Raw genomic sequence first — 15,092 nt, forward strand, 5'->3', positions numbered from 1 at the left:
TATTTGGAAAAACAAAAACCATGTTTGTTCATAAAACGAAGCGAAACTTAATTCGTTTACATGATGCACATTGTTTTGTCACGTACGTGCGACAGCAGGTATCGCAATATCATACGTGTAGGTATCGAGTATTCTACAAGATAATGCTTTTACAGAATCGAGGTCATCTGACGAATAACTCATGTATTGGAAAAACAAGTTTATCTATAAAGTTCAATGACCTCATCGTTCACTGCGTAAATATTTACAGAGTTAGAAAATTTCAATGCATTTAGTTAACCTAAAAATTCTACGTACGATACTTTGGGTCACTAGTTCAAAATACTGGTGATTTTGTATTCGAGTTTGTATTCATGAGTAAATCTATCGATCGCGTTTTTTTTTTAGCTTTTCCTTGTAATAATACTGGCATGTTATATTACCAAATGGAATTTTCTTCGTATTTTAAATAATAACGAGAAAAACTCCCCGGAGTCATTGGAAACTAAAATAAAAAAATGTTTGTTAAGGTAATAGAGACACCGGCAGGATTGGAATACACCACATATTTACATAGAGTCCAACCTACATATTCTTTGCCTATTTGTAGGCTGGTTTAATTTGGAATTATTTGGTCAAGGCTCCCGAAGGATTAGGTGTATTGCCCCCAAAAACACAGGTCCTTTTCACGCTGTGTAAAACAGTATTTTTTTCCACGAAACAAAGTATTCGCTGGTACTACACGCTAAATTAAGGAAAAGGAAAAACATGTGTAAAAATATGTTTAGTAAAAAATAGTTCTGCCTTTGCCACGGTATTTTGCCGAAGCTGAGCTTGCTTTTAACAAAAAGGCGAAACAATTTTTGCCGCTGTTGCTGTACATTTTTGACAGGGATAAAATGTTACTTTGTGAAACGTATGCCGTTGATTGACACCTTAAAAATAACGAACGAAGTTTCAACTTGAAATTCAGCAACAAAAGTTTTTTTTATCTTTATTTTTAGTATAATAATATGGCTGTGTGCACTACTACTAGTACTTTTAGCACTTGTCTGTCATAATTATCATCAACGAATCAAAGTACTGGTCACTTCTCTGTATTGCTTTTTAATCTTTTTCGATCTTGCATCATCTCTTTAACTTCTGCATTTGTTGCGACTTCAGTCTTTTCTTTTAGTTGGTCTATATATTAAATACTAGATATTAAATTTCAACAATCTGTTTACTAAACAATCTGAAATTTCAATTAATTTCAGGCTTGCAAAAACGCTACCAACAGCTAATGATTATCATGTCTAACATACAAATTTTTTAGGACGTGTAGTAAAATATATAAATAAATAAGATGACATATTTAAGAAACTCGAAGCTCCTTTCAAACTTTTCACGTTAATAATGTACTCAACTCTGAACTAAAATTTAGTATAGGTACCGGCACTGATCTTGAGCGCTCAGCGGAAGAGTGGGGATCGCTTTGCGCATCGTAAAATAAAACGCCAATCAATTGTGCGTACTCGTCGTCTTGTGATGCATGCAACTGCAGCAAAGAACGAATTTCAACCAATCACGAGCGACGGCTATGACGCGATGCGCTGCGGGCCAATCACTGCACTTAGTCCGCCCCGCGCCTCACTTAATATCGCAAAACGGACCCAAAAAATCACATCTGCGCAGGTGAAGGTCAGCGCTCAAGATCTGTGCCGGTAACTATACACCAGTATTTTTGCGATTTCTGTTATTGAAGAGTTAATTTCGAAGTAAAGCTCTGTACGTAAAACTAAGTTCTTGAAACTAAAATCATTAAAATGTTTTACGGCATGATATCCTATTATATAGGCAACTAGACATATAGACGCGCTTCGATATTATTTTCAACTTTATGTAAACGTGTTAGAGTAGATTTTCGTATATCATTTTTAGTGTTAGACGTGTGGTTCATTGCGCTATGACCCCAGCTTAAGAACTAACCTCCAAACTTCTTTAAAGGTCCATAAAACTGATATAAACGCCTTCGCGTAGGATTGTATTGCAATGACTTTCTTCTGTTTAGGGAACTGTTTATGAAGGCAATAAATTTCGTCATAGTGTATGTGAATCAGTAGGTCAATGGACTTTTTTTTATTAATCGTTGGTCGTAAAATGGTTGTAAGTTGAATAATGTAATACCTTATATTTTGGGCAAAACGCTGAAAAGTAACCAATTTTTGTTTATACTAGTAATTTGGTTGATCAATTTAATTATTAATTAATTAAAGCACAAAACATTTTCGTACCCAACAATACTTCAATTTACTCTTTTTTACATTATTTTTTTACAAAAGAACTTTCATTAACACAAGCAACAAAAAAATGTTTTTCCTACTCCTCCTATAAGCCCCTTCTGATTAATTTCGTTGCTGGTAGATTAATTTGCTTCCATTCTTCATTCCGTGGGACACTTTGGTCAGATAGCAGTATGATTTTTTGTTTAAGAATCGTCCTGCAATTAGTTAAGACTTCCTTATGCTTTAGCGCTTTCTTTGAGAATTAAGTCAATGTAGAAATAAAAAAATTCCTCTAATTTATTCATTTGTAGATGCTAAATTTTTTGTTTACCATGTTAGTTTAATAGGCTTGAGAGGCGGCAAGAAGCTGCTTACACATTTACGTGTTACATAACATTTTTTGATACATAATATGTAATGATTTTTCTGCACCGGAAATTCCCTTAAAATAATTTACGAGTATATGGCAAATCGCAAAAGTATCGTGTTGCCCAGGTAACTGGGTTGAGGAGGTCAGATAGGCCTAGTACCAGTGTTTTACAAGGAGTGAATTGTAAAACTCCTTGTAAAACACTGGTACTTAGCTGAAACCGGTTGGACTGGTAGCCGACCCCAACATAGTTGGGAAAAGGCTAGGCCAATGATGATGGCAAATCAACATTTGCTTGGTCCACGTCTCTATGTAGGTTCATTAATTAATTTTTCTAAGTCTATTCTGTCGCGAAACATATTTTCACAGTAGACATATATTGTGTTCTAACGCAAAGTAACACTTGAGCAGAGAGCGTGTCTACACTGATAAAGGCATCAAAATAGTTCCTTCAAATACGTTACAGTTTTAGCAAATTTGAGCGGTTCCTACTTATGCAAATGTTACGGTTTACTGTAAACGTCTGGCTCGCTCAAACACGGCTTATCGCGACCACTTAACTTAACTACATCTGTGACTTGAATTTCTTTAAGATTAAAATTAAAACCGGTAACGAAAGTATTAGCAGGGATAACGAACAAATTGGATTCGTTTAATTGGTTGTAGTTATGTAAAAAAGGTATTTTTGGCTTATTTCGATTAGGTCAAGGGTCTACTGATACGTTTCTTTACGTTATTTTTAAATTTAGTCTCCGCCCGAAGTCGTTTTATCCCTGGACTGCGGCGAGATTGTTTCGCAAACATTCTATTCACATGCACAAATATGGGCAAACAGACTTAAGAGAAGCAGAATCGTAGATCACACCTCCTGGGTTCAGGTCAGGGATCGAACCTACTGGGTTGAGGTTAAATAGGCAGTAAAATACTAGTACTTAGCTGCATCTAGTGAGACTGGAAGCCGACCCTAACATAGTTGGTAAAAGGGGTAAAAGGCTAGGCTTGATGATGGTTTTTGATTTAATAATTAAATAGGAGCATAAAATTGTACTTTGGGAGTATAATGTTCAACGCAGGAAATTCACTAATTGGACAAAGCAATTATGATATTTAGAGACTGTCCACTGAATATCAGTGTTCACTGATCAATTACTAATTGCAACAATGTATTAAGTACATTTTAGTTAATTATATTTGAATTTGCACAGTATAAAGTCAATGACTGTTTCGACTTTTGCGAATTTTACATTTAATTGCGAAGATTGTTTCCTGGAACTCATTTTATGATGTAACTCTTAAAATGATCGTCGAAAAACACATTTTGCAGTGGTTATATGATATGACGGTAAAAACTGGTCAAGTGCGACTCGGACTCGTAACTATGAGACTGTCGTAAAATGAAGCTAAGAAAAAGACATATTATGCTCAGTTTTATATTACGCGTCCGGAACCCCAAAAAGCCTTAGTAAAGTAATAAAAGTGTTAGTAAAGAATTACTGATATTAACACGAACGCTTTTCGTTTTAATATCTCTGATTCTTTACAAACACGAATCCAAATTAGGATGATAAAAAAATTTCTCGTACACATTTTTGTCTAATTTACTCCTTCTGAACGACGTTTTGGCACCAGTTAAGTCAGTTCAAAATCTTACTTTTACATAAAACTCAGTTTACGGTCTACCCTTATTATCTGTAATCATTCTCGCAACACTTTAATAGTTTCCAAACATTCTTTCGCGGTCTCGTAAACTTCTGCTCGTGGTAGATAACGATAATAATTCTCACGCAAGTCAGTTGAACCGCGAATTAATTTAAAACTTTTTCGATTTTGTGTTTAATAGATAACGGGATAAGTGCGTAGATTTAGGTGTGGAAGGGAATGTGTTGATATAGAAAATTAGTTTTTGGAGGAATTATTACAAGTTCTCATTATTCGATTACTATCGGGATACAACGTAAATCTTTGTCTTTTAGGCCCGATTTTTCAATCATCAGATAACTTTTATCTGACGAATATGTTTGACGCTTAGTAGACTAAGAGCTGATTTTTCAATCGCCAGATAATTTTTATTTGACGAATATGTTTGACGTTTTGACAGCTTTTGTATAGAAATATGTCAAACGGCCATATTTATTCCTCAGATAAAAGTTATCAGGCGATTGAAAAATCGGGCCTAAAAGAGAAAGATTTCGATTGTTTTGACTAAATTTACACAAAGTGAGAGAGTAATTTAAATTAGAATTATAATAGTCCGAATAAAAAAAACCATTGTAACATTTGAAAACAATCTACACCGATATTTATCGATACTGACCATTGTTAAATTAATAATAAAATATAAACTATTTACTGTGCAATTAATAATACAAAAAATATCTAAAAATATAAATTACGAACATTTCCAACTACGCGCAACGTCCAAATGGGTTATTTCAAACAAAAAAACACACATCATAATACGTACATCACTATCAAATATGAATGTCGTAAACGTTACAGAAATACAGACGTTGTAAAATAAAATTCAATGTTATGACACTCGTGAGCGGTGAAAGCATGGCCGTCACACGCAGGCATCAGGAAGTCTCCTACTGCGAGTCTGTGACCCATTTCAATCAATTGTCTCCTGAACTGTTCGGAAGATATTTATTTAGCTATTAAGTCTGTCTTGTGTCTGTTTATGCATTATAATTTGGTGAAAAATGCAGGGTTTAATTAAAAAAAATGATAATAAATTTAGTCTACCCGACATTTCCTTATATTGACAAATACTTCAAAATATGAAAAGAAGTTCCAAAATCTCATCATTAAAGTATGTTCAAAACGTGCTCACAAAAGGCTTATTTTTCGTACTAAATTTAATTGATTAATTTTCAAATATTATGGCATAGTACATAACCACCTTTCAATATCTTCTGTCTTTAAAAAAAGAATTTTGATATATCAAACTAACGAAACGTGTTCTTAAAATAAACTCTTTCAAAAAAGGCAAAATTCACTAAAACTAAAATATTTACATAACAAACTTGAAGTGATATCTTTGCTCAAAGGAATGGAGGCTTCGTGCTTAGAATATTAACGTTCATCACTCACTGAGTTTATGATTAAAAAACCCAACATTCATCATTTTATGAAGTACGAGTTACGAGGTTTTATTTATGGTTAGTTAGGCAACAGTTTTTTTATAATATATCACCTGGGTTCACAGACATTTTTTAAGACAAAATACGAGTTTGATAGAAATACTACGTAGTTACAGAACTATATTTCAAGTATTTAAATAAAAACAATTATCTAAAAAAACTTGTTAAAGAAAGAAATACGTACAGTGAATTGAAAAGTTTGTCACGTAGCAGATCGGCTACGACGTTGTAGTTGACGTAGCGATGACGTGAAAAATGTCGTAGGCGATGCTACGTCTTTTGTTTATCTCGACAATATGGCGTAGCACGTTTCTGTTCCTTTTTAATATTTGAATTCAGTCTGAGTCATGTAGTTGTGAACGTTGAATTTGTTTTTAAGAACAGCTATATTATTACGTCAACATTAAACGATCTTCATGATACATTTCCTTATTCTTCTCTCTATTTACTGAGTAGCAATTCTGAGTCACCTGAAATTCTCAATATCACTCCAATTTGCCTTAAGCGCCCCAAAAGGTATACTTTAACTTAAAAAGCCAAAAAGACGAACGACCTTTCCAAGTCACCATTTAGTTACTCAACCGACATATCCCCATATATTGAACACGTACCGCCTTCCCAATTACGTATGCAGCACCTTCCGGGTATCCTAGCAACAACTTGACAATTGTTCCGACATCTCAAACCTTCTTGTTTCGTATCCAATCAATTGATCCCTTTAGGGACTGACTTAAATATTCATTGTTGGTCACATGGGATTTGGTTACGAATATGTCTTGGATAATTTTGGGTTGAGTGTGTGGAAAGGGTGAATGAATGAAGATTGACAATTCGCGTGCTAAGGGGATGATTAAAAAGAAAATATTGTTTTGGTAGTATTCCTCGTAGACTTCTCTTTTCCACTGGAACGAAGAGTGGTATGTAATATTTGTTTCTTTTATATCGCAACATATTTTCTGTTTTGCTTTTTTCCATCACAAAATTAATGCTATATTATATATGATGACATTACAACCAAAATCTGCTGTAGAGATCTAGATGACATTCAATTTCATCCACAACCTGCAAAATCATGAAAACGACGAAAACTACGTGAAACTACATGAACGTGAAAATTTCAACAGTTATAACAACTATTACAGTTCATGTATTACAGCCTGGTGACAGATGGGCAGACAAGTAGACGGATAGAAGACCACAAAGCCTTAGTAAAAAGGTTCCGTTTTAACTTTTGATTCTGTACGAGGTCCTAACCCTAAAAACGATGTGTTTGAGTCAAAAAAGTCAGATGGCCTCGCCAATATCGCCTCGCCTCTTATCACTCTAAGGATATCTTACATGTTCCCATTGTTATCTTGCCAACCTTTCCCATAGGTTTCCACCGATATCGTTCATTATTTAAAGTATGACTTAAAAAATATGATAAAATCTATACCTTTTTTACCTGACCCTTTAAATTTTGCTCCAGAGAGCCATTATTGTTTACCAAGTCAGATACCTAAAAACCTTGACCTGGACTTAAAATTAACAATATACGTAGAAAATATATTTAGGCTAAACTTGGATATTATTAGGGACTTGAATTGACTTGAACTAACAGCTGGAGGATAATTTTATTTTTGATAATTGGCCTTGAACAGGACACAATTGGTTTTTAGATAACCTAAAATATTTTTACTCCCGAGTATTGTTGTCCTTCAAGATAACAAACAACCAGGCCGTGATTGTTCAATTAAAAGAAGCAAAACAATTGTAAAAATTCAGTCATACAATTCAATTCAAACAAAGAATTATTTGGCTTGCTTAGCCAGACAACCTGGCTGAATCTTATACTACCCAAAAAAAATGCAACATTTGTTTTATGTATTTTTGTTTAGTTATCAGCCATTCAAATCATACCTTTTGTTATCACAAAGGATACAAAAGGATTATGGCGAGTGAGTATTGCCAAAAAGATAAGGACTCTATAATATATGTTTTAACATTATGTATTATAATGAAAAAACGTATGCAGTTGTAATGTAGCATATTCGTTGTTTGCTTTGTTAATCCTGAGTGCCGTCGAATCAAAACATTTAGCATTCTTGTCGATTGCTTTAATCCGAGCAGAAAAATTATACTTCATCATCATCTGACGGAATAAACAATAACACCAATAAAAAGTAGTCTGTGAATAAATACAAAAAAATATACACTTCAATAAAAAATCTATATGTATATACATCTACTACGATATTCAAAGCGTCACCATCGGACCAAAAGAATGGTTACAGCCAAATTACCACCACTTAGATCATAATCCGGGATAATCCACGAACACGCGAGGCAAGTCTAAATGGTTTAGAATATAGATTAAATTTAATGATGTGATCCCCAATTTCGGCTTTTAGCCCTTAAGTAATTTAATACTTGGTAGATCCTGTGAGATGGGCGCATGAAAATGGACCGTTAATATAGTTAGTTCTGGGTAAAGTTCATTTACTTAGTTTCTTATATTATTTGGCTAATAATTTTGTCCCCGTGTGTAATTGTTTGGACTAATTCTCCTTTTTGCAGGATTATTTGGAGCCATTACATAAATATATAATTGTAATTGAGTGAATGAATATTTTGCTCATCGAACATATTTTTGCTAATCTGTGAGTAATATAATTATAATATAACAGACTATTATATATCTTGTTAGTTAGCAAAAACATGTAAGCAATGATGAATCAACATGAAGCTAGGTCTTGATATTTTTTCGCTCTAAAATAAGAGTACAATAAAAATATCGTAAAGAAAAATATTTGTCAAAGAATCCAAATTCAAAGTTTTCGTAGAAAGTGGAATCGACATTATTGGACAAGTGAAATACTGAATACCCTCAGCAAAAGGAAAGGGTGCGGATGGGGTGCTAAATGTCTTTTCCAAGTCATAAATCTTCGATTAAAATCGAGGGCCAGTATTTGCGCGTGCAATTTATAATATCGTGGTCATCAAACGATTTTAAGAGGATGTTATTATACAAATTTGCTTCTGTAATAATGATAAGTTTTGTTATTTGTAACTTTTGATTGATGAATTACTGAATGTACGTAATGAACCAATAGGGATGATGACTGGGTATAAAAAAAAATCTCAATAGTCCCTCAGTTAGATAATTGAAAAGTATGAGACACGTATTTTTTCAGAAAAACTAGAATTGACAAAGATTAACTGCTTTAAAGTTTAGGAGAGGGGGCTTGTTACGTAACGATAGAGTAAAATTTATACTCAATCGTGACGTCACGCGTAAGTTTCATTCACTGTAATTTGGTCAATTTATGTTTGCGGGACACATAGAAAAATACGTATCCATTATTATATAAAAAACTACACGACGGACACTGCAAAAAAAAAATTGTCATCATCCCTATTGATAAGCCAAAACATATAACAAATATGTATCAAATTGCATTGAATGTATTCATCGAAGGCAAAATGATTTTTTTTTTCTCACTTAGTAAAACTGTTAAGAGAGAACACTCATTACTTAATCACATCTTGAATAAAACAAAATAAATGCATAATCCAAACACGATTGAAACAGCAAAGCCTTAAGCTACTGCCCAGTTGTTTTTGCTTCGCTAAGTGTCAGAAGAAATAGCACAAAAGAGCTCTGAGGTATTCGGGCCAAACTGTGGCTTGAACAGCCAACCTTTTAAACTGCAGAGACAAAATAAAAACGCCGTAAAATATTTTAAATTTATAAAGGTGTGAGTATTTTGTGGTGTGAACTCGACTGGGGTTTGCAGCGATTTTAAAACGTTCTTGTTACTTGTTTTACGTTCTTAAAAGTCTTTGGAAAGTGAGTTGGAAAGCGAATACAAGATTATGGAGTAAAATTATGTACGGATACTTTTTTTTGCAGACCTTTTATAGTTTACAAAACCAGATATTTGTTATATACTTGTATTACAATATCATATCTTCTAATATATAAAATTCCCGTGTCACGATGTTAGTTACCGTACTCCTCCGAAACGTTTCGACCGATTTTCATGAAATTTTGTACACATATTGGGTAGGTCTGAATATAGAACAACATCTATTTTTCATACCCCTAAGTGTTAAGGGTTGCTCACACAAAAAAAAATATTTTACTTTTTGGACGATTTTTTTTGTTTTTATTTTTCTATAATGTGGCACTAAAAATATATACAACTAGAAAAAAATATTCGGCAAAACAACGTTTGCTGGGTCAGCTAGTATAGTAATAAAAATATGGAGATTTAAGAAAAAAATCTTGTAATAGTTTTATTTGAGGATCGTAATTTTTTTAATTGAATTATTTTATGTTATTAACAAATTTAAACTTTAATAATATAATAGGTCTTAGACCTTTTCAAAGTAAATTACAAAAACAGTTGCAAGTTGTAGATAAATTGAACCACCCCACAAGCACGTTTAATATTTTTCCTTAGATTTTAATAGGCCATTCATAATTACAAAAAACCAACGTAAGCGGTAATTTATTAAAATATACAGAACAAATAGTATAATGGTGCGTACATCCGCAGTTAAACACCTTTGTGAGAACAGTACTGCCAATAAATTAAGCCTTATTTAAACATTTTGTTCCGAATGAATTTAATTATACATTTGCTCACGCAACAGTTCGTGGCCTTAAACATTGTTTATATTGTCCTTAAATTGAATTTTAAATGCAATTTAAGATGGGTTTTGTGCGAATAAATGCTGTTTTATATTTTCGGGCTTTTGTTTTTTACTGCAGTTTTTTTGTCTGCACGTGTTACGTATTTTAAATCGCGAGCTATAGTCTGCTTTTGTACCAGAAATGTGTGAAAAGGTATTTCTTTATCTAAGCATTAAGCATTAAGATTCCTTACCTGACCTTAAAAATGTGTCTGGTTTCTTTTTTATCTTGTTTTAAATGAAGAGAGAGCGGACTGTCATATGGAGTTTAAATCGCAGTGTCTTTTCCATATCTAGATCATTTAGTAAACGATGATAGGTGGCAAATCGGAGTATTAAAAAATGTTCACTTTAAAGTTAAAAAAGTGATACTTTGTCGCATAATTTGAATTTTAAACTTCGGAATGTTTTGGAATTATAAAAAAAGTATCTAACATGATTAAGTCTCAAGAAGCTTGACGATTAAATCTGAGTAATAACGAGTTATTTTTATTTCTTGATTAAAAACGAAACAAGTCCATCTGCATTTTTATTTGACCTTTATAATCAAAAGTCTGGTAAAGGACTAGGGGTCTACTTTGAAGGGTCAACCAATTAGGCTTAAGTTAGTCCCGAGTCTAGACCGCCTTTCTTAGTATTACCCTTTATTCATGCGACTTATCCTTGGATAATGATTGTATTAACTATGCACTGAACTACAATATTATTTATAATTTAACTAAAATATTTATAATTAATAAAATAAGTATAATACAACAATAAAGTTTAGGTATTTCTCCAAACCTCCTGACTAGTTTTTGACACGACACGAGTTCTGAATCATAAGCCAACACATCGAAATCGATATAGGTAATTATTGTATTAAAAATCTACTTAAATACATTTATCGCATTTTTGCGTAACGGCTTTATAATCATAAAAAACTACGATTGAAGTAATGAAATCTATAATGAATGCTAATAGAAGCAACGGCAACAAATTGAAACATTTTTTTTAACATCTTACCTTATAGCTCAATGCTACTGGCAGTTAAACAAACGGATTGCATTTTTTTTCTCGTCGCTCCACAAAACTCTTTGACTGAACATAATTCTTTCAGCCAGCGATTGACAGCGGAGGTAAGTAATTGACGTTTTAAATTTAAAAACTAAATAACAAGCGCAGTTTTCAGTTGGTTCGATAGAATCTAAAATAACACAGCATTTATTGTTTTGAAGTTTTCTTTTTTTTATTTGAATTTGAATGTTGTTTTTGTTCTCAATGGCTGATATTTTTTTAAGTACTTCATGATAAATTATACCTGATCAAGCGTAATTGTTATATTATAACGTTCCTTTAAAGTTAAAAAACGCTTTCACTTTTTTCATTTACTTGCCAGGAACAATTAAAGTTCTCATTTTTTTATATCTCTAAAATTTAAGGTTTTACGTCGAATCAATAAGAGGAGTAAATTCTGAAACTCAGATAATTTTTTAACACTTTTCTTAAATAATACCAGTGTAATTAAATAACAAAACTAAGTTGTAAGTTTAGCCCTAGGTACAAATAATCGCCAAATTATTTCATATTTCAAAACCGAACGTTAAAATACGTTACGTTAAATTGCGTACCAAACACAATCCCTGGAATCTCCTCATATAGGTTATTAATACAACATGATACTTTATTGTGAAAAGGTTTTATTGCTTTTGATATGATTATTATGGCAAAATAAAAAATAATGTAGCAAATAACAATTATTTTTCTTTTTTTTGCGTAACCTATTTAGTCTATCTTCTAAATAACTTTAATGTCACATTAAATGTCACTTCACATAGTGGACGGAATGACGTGGGGTAAGAGATGACGATGCTGTTAAAGTATTAAAAAACTCGCTCTTTAAGTAAAGTGAGTAAAAATTTATGCATAGATACTATGCCCGAGTCGTAGAATGTTAACATCTGAGGTCTGAGGTTAACATCAAGTCAACGACAAACTCAATAATGTTACATTTTATGGACGATAGCAAGTTAATAATTGAATGAATTGCGTTAGTTCAGTTCAGCAGTTTAGGAGACCAGTTAAAAAGGTTCAAGATTTTTGAAATTTTACAACGTTCTTCCCTAAATCATGAATTACACAATGCATACCCGCCTATAACTAAAAAACTACTGAGACAAATCTGCTGAATTTTAAATGGATCAAATTACAGCTATTTCACTATAAATGGAATAAGAATCAACAAAATCAGTTCATCCAAACCGAAGTCCTAGGTTAACGAACACAAAAGAAAGTACTATTGAAGTTGGTTAAAAATGAAACACAATATCCGAGCTTATCAAGATTAGCTTTAACTAACATCAACCTAAGTAATTAACTACTTCATTCACTTCCATACATTCAACAAAAGATTTTCAATAATTAATAAAACGTCCATCGGAATGAGGGTCGAATAAAAACAAGGATTTCGTAATGGAAATCGTTGGGTCGTGCTTAACCGATATCTCCTTTTTTAAACGAATCGGTTTTTATGTTCAAGCATTAATTTCCATTGAATAGAAATCAGAGAATCAGTGTTTTAGGGTTGCTGGGTATTCAGTAATTAATAATTGAGATAATCCGTTTTAGATTATACGTACTGCGAAATGTCTTAATTACGTTTTGGATCTTGTTTTCGTCCGAAACTAGATTCAGGCAGTTGTTATCTCATAGTACAAGAAATCAAAGGTTGTGTAATGTATTATAGTTAAGCTTAGATAAATTTCACATTATCTGTATGATGTTTTTAAAGTCTTTTAATTTCTTAAAAAAAAAACTTTTTTAATAAATATTTTTAAAGTCTTTGTATGTAAATAAACCACAGCTCAACTAAATTATATTCAAAACTCAAAATAAAACTAGTTTTTTTAATATATTATTAATACTCTCGCATTGATCAAGGTTCGGGTCAAAAAGTCAAACAAAATTGAATAGTTCTCTTTCAAATGAAATATGCAATTCAAATCAATTATTACAATCGAAATAACTTTGAAATATATTTGTAAAGAATTCAATAAGTTCAAATATTCATCTGGCTGCGAATTCAATTTATTGATATTGAATAATAAATAAACTTTCGATTGTTCAATTATAGAGGGACCCAGGGAGGTAACTAAATAAATTACATTTCTTGTGTAAAGTCAAAAGTTACACTAGACTTTTTGTTACCTCTAACTTTTAGACTTATTATTTTATATTAAATGCGTTTTACGGCACTGAATAATTCATTGTGTCTTGTAAATTTAATAGAAACAAGCCAGCATATTTTTTCTTAAAATGTTTTTCAAGGAAACTTAAAACATTTTTATTACAACAGAAAATTGATCACCTCCAAATATCAATTCGATTTCATCCCAAGCTGTGTTCCAACTAAGACTACATTGATCGATCACGTACAAGGAGACAGATAATTCACTTCAAATATCGTCTTTCACGACACTAATCACAACTCTGTAAACACTCTAGTTTTCAACGAAACACTCCATTACTTTCGTCTAGACAATGGGATAAAACAGGTAGCCCTAACAAGAACACTTTTCCATTAGACTTGGTTTCGATTGGTTGTACCGAAGCGTACCCGCCTAAGGCACTCTCAGACCTTTGTTCGAACGTCAACTACCTACATTCGTCTAAATGAAAAGGTTTAAATAAAACTCGAATGAATGTACGGAATGAATAGACAAGCTGACGTGAACGTGTTTCTAAGAGGCTGTGAAAGCCGTGGGAATGGGAAATATGGTTGGTTTTGCTATGTTATGCTTATTCTGGGACTTGAATGGTTGGCTTCAAAGAACGAGGCCTTGGAGTCTTGGATCTAAGAAACTTGACATTGATTTAGAATTTATTGCGTCTTTGTACTTACTTTTAGTGATGGGTATATAAGACCAACACCCCCAAGAACATTATTCTCTTTTAAAGCCGAACAGAAAAGAGGAAGGTAGAAAGTGAGTCACAAGTTGCTCTCAGAGCTGACCTTTTGAAAACTCTTCTTGTAAATATAACAAGAATGTTTCCAAACATTTATATCTCCAATTCAATGTTTAAATCAGGGGATGACGCAGTCACGTGAGTAAACATTGCGAACAATTTCATTAAAGTCACTGCAATTTTAACACTAAGTGTTACTTCTACAGTACTATAAGTATTATCCTTTTAAAGTAATAAATGGCATACAATTATTGCACATTATTTGATGGCCACAAACGTATTTGATCATCTTGGTCGCTCTTTATCAACATGAACTGTTTATCATACATCTTCAGGAACTCTAAATGACTGATTTTGAATACGTTTGAATAGATATACAGACAAAGGGTGTTCCTTCGCTTATCTATAGGCTCGGTACCGCTTGTCACCGACATTGTCCAATCTCATGGGGCGTAGTCATTTATACACAGAACATAGAATAGCCCAAGGAAGTGGTATTTGGACTGAGTCGGCAGTAGGTGATATTGATTATTCTTACCATATTTTCTATACTGATTATAAAAATGGGTTGTATTTTCTAATTTACTGACCTTTTTTCATATATGAAAAACATTAAATGACTCCTTCTGTATTCGATTGAGCGGAAGGATGAAGACTTTTACTGACTGAAAACGAAGAGCAATAAGAATCAGGGAGGAAATAAGTGAGTTTGAT

Source organism: Trichoplusia ni, chromosome 9, assembly GCF_003590095.1.
Source record: "Trichoplusia ni isolate ovarian cell line Hi5 chromosome 9, tn1, whole genome shotgun sequence".
Taxonomy (NCBI): domain Eukaryota; kingdom Metazoa; phylum Arthropoda; class Insecta; order Lepidoptera; family Noctuidae; genus Trichoplusia; species Trichoplusia ni.